Raw genomic sequence first — 9,389 nt, forward strand, 5'->3', positions numbered from 1 at the left:
GCATGAAATCCAATAAAAATTGTGTTCAGTACTTTCCTACCTAGAATAACATCTATATGCTAAGCCACATTACAAGAGAGAAGGATGCTGCAAATAAGCATTCGTCACCACAATCAGGTAGTTTGTGACATTTTAACTTCCACATCTTTCAAAATATAAAGTACGTTGGTTCTACTAATATTATTTTTTCCTTCACCCAAACTTCACTGCATTTGACATGCATGGAATACTGTAAAGCAATAAAATATTAGAATTTTCTCCCCTTTTATTTAAGAAATACAATTATTTAGGATATATAAACATGTTTTTAATTGTTCCCATAGTGCCAGACGGTATTATCTGATTTTATTTTAATTTGGAAAGCCTGCATTTTTACTGATGAATATTAAAACAATCAGCAAAACTACAAAAGATGTATTTCAAGTTCAGAATGTCTTCCTAAAGATAGACAATCGGACTGATATCTTTATATTTAAAAAATCTGACCCTTTCCCAAATTCTGCCATTGGTATAATAATTCAACATGAGCTTGTTGCTTGTCAGAAACTCAGATCATCCCAAAGAACTTCATATTTGACAACAGCAGGTGAGCTATACAATGTGTGCATACATTCAGGCGAACACAAGCAGTACAACCTGATGTGGTTGTTGCCTATCTAATCCTGTGGGCTATCCTAATGATAGATGTTGATGTTCACACAACTGCTTTAGCAGCAGCCGTTGGAATCAATTATTGAGATGGCTAAAATGGTCACATTGGCTCCACTGTGTTCTGGCCATTTTAGGTTTATAGCTTAGACTTTGCAAAGTCACTTTAAATGGATTTTAAACAGGAGCATTTCTTAAATCAGTCTTCCTGACAACTAGTTCCATGCTCCATACGGATGCAATAAAAATATTGTCATTTTTCCTTTCTTACCTGAAGAATGAAATAACTCATGCTATATAAACATTCTGATATTGCCATGATTTATCATCTGAAAAAAATGAGATTCCAATATTACTTTGAAGGAGATGGGAATTGCCAATGTAAACAGTCAGAGAGAATTCTCATTGTGCTGAATCAGATGCCTCTGAGCCCTTTCGGTGTTATTCAACCCACATTTTACAGTGTAAATATACACTTAAAATGGCTGTAATGTAAAAACAAAACATGATTTTAAATGACCAATGCATTATATTTTTTAAATCTATTTCTAAATTGTAAAATCTACTGGAAAAAAATTTAATTCTTTAAAAATGAATTACCTAAAATAATTTCTATAGTAAGACAGTAATTTAGAAATTAATTTTGATAAGATTAAAATACTTGACAATTCTAGTTCCCAGTTTCCTAGGAAATAGAAATACAATTAAAAAAACAAGAAGTTTATGAAAGCTAGAGGTACACCTAAAAATATATTCTATTTATGAGACTAAGGATTGACATATTGAGTCATGTTGTCTATACATGAGCTATACATATCAAAATAATTTTACCTTTTATTATTCATGTCCATGGCATGGATCCAATCATTTTAGTTACCCAAAGATAAAATTAAGTCTATACAATATCAATTGCCTGAAAATGTATTAAACTATCTGTCTGCTATACCTTTTTCTTTCTCACATCTAGAGTCCCGAAGTGCATTAATGTCTGTATTAAGGTGGGATTATGACTCCATGCTTGGTCCTGTTTCCTCAAATCCAAAATCTAATCTTGTGTTTCTAAGTAGAGATGCTGATTATCAATATAGGCTAATGTGAAGGACTGAATATTTGTGTCCCCTCAAAACTCACATGTTGAAGCCCCAACCCCCAGGGTGATAGTATTTGGAGTTGGGGTCTTCAGGATGTAGGTAGGTTTAGATGAGATCATGAGGGTAGGGCCCTCGTGGTGGGATTAGTATCCTTATAAGAAGAGATGCTGAAGAAGAGTTTAGTTCCTTTCTCCCTCCCACTTTCTCTCTCTCACTCACACTTTCCCTCAACCCCAAGTACTCTCACCCACAGTGGAATCAGGGAACACTTTGATCTTGAATTTCCCAGACTCCAAAACTGTGAGAAATAAATTTCTATTGTTTAAACAGTTCAATCTGTGGTATTATGGCAACCCAAGCTAAGACACATAGTGACAAAAAGGAGAACATGAGCTTTGAGCTAATAGGCCCAAGTTTTAAACTTAGCTGGTCGACATACACTTCTGCCATTAACAGATTGCTTTATACTGCTAAACCCCAGCTTTATTTATAAAATAATAACAATAAATACCTAGGTAGGAGATAGTTGTGAGAACCAAGTGGGTAACGTATGTAAACACCTTACCATATGAAGTGCCCAAAATGTTGCTTTTGGGGTGATTTTATCATATTTTTTCTTTATCCAGTATTTTTTTACCTATCTTTTATTTATAATTTCAGGTGTTTTATTTTTAGAGAGTCTCTTTAAGCAGCTTTAGTTGGATTTTTTAAAAATCAATATGAGGAATTCTTAATCTCAGGAAACAAACTGAGGGTTGCTGGACTGGTGGGGGATGGGTGGGATGGGGTGGCTGAGTGATAGACATTGGGGAGGGTATGTGCTATGGTGAGCGCTGTGAATTGTACAAGACTGTTGAATCACAGATATGTACTTCTGAAACAAATAACGCAACATATTTTAAGAAAAAAGAAAAAGAAGAAGATAGCAGGAGAGGAAGAATGAAGGGGAGTAAGTCAGAGGGGGAGACGAACCAGGAGAGATGATGGACTCTGAAAAACAAACTGAGGGTTCTAGAGGGGAGGAGGGTGGGAGGATGGGTTAGCCTGGTGATGGGTATTAAAGAGGGCACATTCTGCATGGAGCACTGGGTGTTATACACAAACAATGAATCATGGAACACTACACCAAAACAAAATATGTAATATATGGTGATTAACATAACAATAAAAAATAAAAAAAAAAGAAGATAGTAGGAAGGGAAAAATGAAGGGGGGGAAATCAGAGGGGGAGAGAAACCATGGGAGACGATGGACTCTGAGAAACAAACCGAGGGTTCTAGAGGGGAGGGGGGTCGGGGGATGGGTTAGCCTGGTGATGGGTATCAAAGACAGCACGTTCTGCATGGAGCACCGAGTGTTATACGCAAACAATGAATCATGGAACACTACATCAAAAACTAATGATGTAATGTATGGTAATTAACATAATAAAAATAATTTAATTAAGTATTAATAAATGTAATATTTGCTTAATAAATATTTATAATAATGAAAAAATCAATATGAATTTTTCTGTCTTCTAACATAAGAAATTTATCATTTAAACTTACACAATTTATTTAATTGGCTTAACTGCCACCTTGTTTTATTATTTATAAATCATAATTTGCTTTTAGTATCTATGTTTTGCAAAATGGACTTTGCTTTATTTGCTTATTTACAAATGTGTGCTTTTATTTTAAATCACTTTCATTATTATCAGGTGTTCAAAAACATTCCATCAGTAGCAGGTTCACACCATAAATACAAAATATCACTAAGCAAAACACTACAGCATATTGCAACTATATTGCATTCCAGAGAAGGAAAATTCTGTTTTAGAAAATCAATATCAGATAACACTACTTTATAGTTTTGAGGAAGAAGAAAATATATAAACATCTTGATGACACAGTAAGCTTTAGACAAAAATTTAACAACTAAGCTTGTTAGGAGAAAACTTAATGAATTTGAAAAAAAAGAAAGATCTTTATCTTCATTAAGGCTTCCTCGTAGACAACTATGACAAATAGTATAGTTAATATGAAGCAATCTCTTAAAAATAAGGGCAAAGATAAAGGTAGCCACTAGTTCATATTGCTTATTACCCAATGTAATAAGGCAAGAAAAGTACACATGTAAAACAAAAAGATGGGGGTGCCTGGCTCAGTCTATAAAGCAGGCAACTCTTGATCTTGCAGTGGTGATGAGTTCAAGCCCCATGTTGAGTGTAAAGCTTGCAAAAAAAAAAAAGGAAGAAGAAATAAACAAAGAAAAGAAAAGGAAAGAAAAGTACAGATGTATAAATAAAGAAAAAGAAGAAATACGCCACCATTACATGCAAATGATATATCTGTGCACCTAGAAAATAAAAAGACAACTAATTGGAAATTATAAAAAGTAATAAGAGAGTTAAAATGATTGTTTATAAGTTCAACATCAAAAATAAGTCATTTTCTTATATCAGTAAAACAGAGATAAGTAATTATAAAATGTAAAGGGTAAAGGTTAAATTTATAAAAAATGAGAGAGTGAAAAACTTTAATATTCCTTACTTATGTAAAAATTATTAAAAGTTAGGTTAAAGAATACATGAATAAATGGAAATACTGTGCTCCTACTTCAGAAGACTTAATTTTATCAAATCATAAAGAAATGTCAACCCCAAATCATATAGAAATGTCAATCAGAAGTTTTCATGTGCATATGCTTTGATCCAGCTCACCACTCAACACTCAACAAAATAAAATGTGCACAACTACATACCAGAACATGCAGGCATTGCTTGTATTATCAAAACATTTTTTGAATTCTGGAAATGACTTAATGGCATCCACATGGGAATGGTAAAGGGGGATTTTCACTCTAAGTTATCAATTAATATGCTATCGGTGCAGTAAAGAATTAGCTCACTTAGGGGGCGGAGCAAGATGGCAGAGGAGTAGGAGACCTGGATTTCATCTGGTCTCAGGAATTCAGCTGAATAGGGATCAAACCATTCTGAACACCTACGAACTCAACAGGAGACCGAAGAAGAGAGTAGCATCAACTCTCCGAACACAGAAGCAACCACTTTCTGGAAGGTAGGACGTGCGGAGAAGTGAATCTGAGGCAATATTTGGGAGGATAGACGGCGGGGAAGGGGGCCTCCGTCGCCCGCTTCTGGCAAGTGCTAGAGCCGCGGAACACAAAATCGGAACTTTTAGAAGTTGGCTCCACTGAGGGACGTCGCTCCAGTGGCTAAGCGGGGGGTGGAACCCTCGCGGGACAGTGTGGTCTCAGGACCCTCGGGGTCACAGAAAGACTGGGGGTGCCTGAGTGCAGGAGAGCTCCCATGTATCAGAGGGGGGAAGCCGGCTGCAGAGACGAAGCGGAGGCGCAGGCTCTCAGCTTGGGGTTGCCATTAACTGTGATCCGCAGCCCAGTCGGGCCGCTCCTCCAGCAGGGACCCAACAAGTGGCAGAGCCTCCTCCCGGGAGGAGGGGTGCGGGAGCGCACCACAGGGATCTGCTGGGTTTGGAGACTCCACATGGGGTCGGGAGTCAGAGATAGAAACGCTCAGTCACAGGCCAGGGGAGCACGGAGTGCGGCCAGAGTCCGGGGAGACGGGAGTGACTGCTTTTCTCTGGGGGCGCACTGAGGAGCGGGGCCCCAAGTTCTCAGGTCCTCCGGATGGAGATTGGGAGGCCACCATTTTCTCCCTGGTCCTCCAAAGCTGTACCAGAGCTTGCAGGGAACAAAAGCTCCTGAGAGCAAATTCGAGCAGCTTGCTTAGCCCGGAAGACAAGGGCAGGGCAATTCTGCCTCCGGCAAAGACATTTGGGAACCACAGCAACAGGCCCCTCCCCCAGAAGATCAGCACGAACAGCCAGCAAGCCAATACCAAGTTTACCGATCAAGGAGAACGGGAGAACTCCAGCGCTAGAGGAATACTGCATAGAGAATTCATGGCTTTTTTACCATGATTCATTAGTTTTTCAAAGTTAATTTTTATAACTGTTCTTTTTTTTGCATTTTTCTTTTTCCCTTTTTCAACCAAAATCTTATCAATCCCTTTTTTAAAAAAAAACGTTTTTTATTTTTCATTTTTAGAGTCATATTTTATCCCTTCATAGTAGTTACCCTTATTTTTGGCATATATATATATATATATATATATATATATATATATAAGTTGTTCTCTCTTTAAAATTTTGAGATACAGTTTCTTCTAACAGATCAAAATTTACCCTAAATCACTAGTGTATGGCTTTGTTCTAGTCTCCTGCTTGATCACATTCTCTCCCTTTTTTTCTTTTTTTTTAAATCTTCTTCTTTTTTCAAACAACTTCTTATCTTATCAATTCCTTTTATAAAATCTTTTATAATTTTCATCTTTACAGTCATCTTCCATCCCTTCATTGTATCAACCCTTATTTTGTACATATATAAGTCTTTCTTCATTTAAAATTTAGGAGGCACTTTTTTCTAACACACCAAAATATGCACGAAATCTAGTGTGTGGCACTGATCTATGCACTAGCCTGATCATATTTGATCATATTCTGTTTTTTTTGTATTGTTCTGTTTTTGTTTTTATCTTTTTCTCTTTCTTTTTTATTTCTTTCCCTTTCTTTTCCCCTGGTTTCAGGTCTTTTCTGGTTTGTATACAGTATATTTGCTGGGGACGCTGTTAACCTGTTAGCATTTTGTTCTCTCATTCATCTATTCTCCTCTGGACAAAATGACAAGACAAAAAAAATCACCTCAGCAAAAAGAACAAGAGGTAGTACCATCAGCCAGGGACCTACTCAATATGGACTTTAGTACGATGTCAGAACTAGAGTTCAGAATCATGACTTTAAAGATACTAGCTGGACTTGAAAAAAGTGTGGAAGTTATTAGAGAAACGCTTTCTGGAGAAATAGAAGAACTAAAATCTAACCAAGTCGAAATCAAAAAGGCTATTAATGAGGTGCAATCAAAAATGGGGGCACTAACTGCTAGGATAAATGAGGCAGAAGAGAGAATCAGCGATATAGAAGGCCAAATGATGGAAAATAAAGAGGCTGAGAAAAAGAGAGAGAAACAACTACAGGATCACAAGGGCAGAATTTGAGAGATAAGTGATCCGATAAGATGAAACAACATTAGAATAATTGGGATCCCAGAGGAAGAAGAAAGAGAGAGAGGGGCAGAAGGTATATACGAGCAAATAATAGCAGAGAACTTCCCTAATGTGAGGAAGGAAACAGGCATCAAAATCCAGGAGGCACAGAGAACCCCTCTCAAAATCAATAAAAATAGGTCAACATCCCGACATCTAATAGTAAAATTTATGAGTCTTAGAGACAAAGAAAAAATCCTGAAAGCAGCTCAGGAGAAGAGATAGGTAACCTACAATGGTAGAAATATTAGATTGGCAACAGACCTATCCACAGAGACCTGGCAGGCCAGAAAGGACTGGCATGACATCTTCAGAGCACTAAACGAGAAAAATACGCAGCCAAGAATACTATATCTAGCTAGGCTCTCATTGAAAATAGAAGGAGAGATAAAAAGCTTCCAGGACAAACAAAAACTAAAAGAATTTGCAAACACGAAACGAGCCCTCCAAGAAATATTGAAAGGGGTCCTCTAAGCAAAGAGAGAGCCTAAAAGCAGCATAGATCAGAAAGGAGCACAGACAATATACAGTAACAGTCACCTTATAGGCAATACAATGGCACTAAATTCATACCTTTCAATAGTTACCCTGAATGTAAATGGGCTAAATGCCCCAATGAAAAGACACAGGCTATCAGATTGGATTAAAAAACAAGACCCATCAATATGCTATCTGCAGGAGACTTATTTGAGACCCAAAGACACCCCCAGATTGAAAGTGAGGGGGTGGAAAACCATTTACCATGCTAATGGACACCAAAAGAAAGTTGGGGTGGCAATCCTTCTATCAGACAAATTAGATTTTAAAACAAAGACTGCAATAAGAGATGAAGAAGGACACTATATCCTACTTAAAGGGTCTATCCAACAAGAAGATCTAACAATTGTAAATATCTATGCCCCTAACATGGGAGCAGCCAGTTTTATAAGGCAATTAATAACAAAAGCAAAGAAACACATTGACAACAATACAATAATAGTGGGGGCCTTTAACACCCCCCTGACTGAAATGGACAGATCATCTAAGCAGAAGATCAACAAGGAAATAAAGACTTTAAATGACACACTGGACCAAATGGACTTCACAAGCATTTTCAGAACATTCCATCCCAAAGCAACGGAATACACATTCTTCTCTAGTGCCCATGGAACATTCTGCAGAATAGATCACATCCTAGGTCACAAATCAGGTCTCAACCGGTACCAAAAGATTGGCATTATTCCCTGCATATTTTCAGACCACAATGCTTTGAAACTGGACTCAATCACAAGAGGAAAGTCAGAAAGAAATGAAATACATGGAGGCTAAAGAGCATCCTACTAAATAATGAATGAGTCAACCAGGAAATTAAAGAAGAATTAAAAAAATTCATGGAAACCAATGAAAATGAAAACACAACTGTTCAAAATCTTTGGGATACAGCAAAGGCAGTCCTGAGAGGAAAGTATATAGCAATACAAGGCTTTCTCAAGAAACAAGAAAGGTCTCAAATACACAACCTAACCCTACACCTAAAGGAGCTGGAGAAAGAACAGCAAGTAAAGCCTAAACCCAGCAGGAGAAGCGAAATAATAAAGATCAGAGCAGAAATCAATGAAATAGAAACCAAAAGAACAGTAGAACAGATCAACGAAACTAGGAGCTGGTTCTTTGAAAGAATTCACAAGATTGATAAACCCCTGGCCAGACTTATCAAAAAGAAAAGAGAAATGACCCACACTCAACAAAATCATGAATGAAAGAGGAGAGATCACAACCAACACCAAAGAAATACAAACAATTATAAGAACATATTATGAGCAACTCTATGCCAGCAAATTAGATAACCTGGAAGAAATGGGTGCATTCCTAGAGATGTATCAACTACCAAAATTGAACCAGGAAGAAATAGAAAACCTGAACAGACCTATAACCACTAAGGAAATTGAAGCAGTCATCAAAAATCTCCCAACAAACAAAAGCCCAGGGCCAGATGGCTTCCCAGGGGAATTCTATCAGACACTTAAAGAAGAATTAACACCTATTCTCCTGAAACTGTTCCAAAACAATAGAAATGGAAGGAAAACTTCCAAACTCGTTTTATGAGGCCACCATTACCTTGATCCCCAAACCAGACAAAGACCCCCATCAAAAAGGAGAATTACAGACCAATATCCTTGATGAACATGGATGCAAAAATTCTCACCAAAATCCTAGCCAGTTGGATCCAACAGTACATTCAAAGGATTATTCACCATGACCAAGTGGGATTTATCCCCGGGCTGCAAGGTTGGTTCAACATCCGCAAATCAATCAACGTGATACAACACATTAACAAAAGAAAGAACAAGAATCATATGATCTTCTCAATAGATGCAGAAATATCATTTGACAAAGTACAGCATCCTTTCTTGATCAAAATTCTTCAGAGTATAGGGATAGAGGGGACATACCTCAATATCGTAAAAGCCATCTATGAAAACCCTACAGCGACTATCATTCTCAATGGGGAAAAGCTGAGAGCTTTTCCCCTAAGGTCAGGAACG

The sequence above is a fragment of the Zalophus californianus genome, chromosome 4, assembly GCF_009762305.2.
Source record: "Zalophus californianus isolate mZalCal1 chromosome 4, mZalCal1.pri.v2, whole genome shotgun sequence".
NCBI lineage: Eukaryota > Metazoa > Chordata > Mammalia > Carnivora > Otariidae > Zalophus > Zalophus californianus.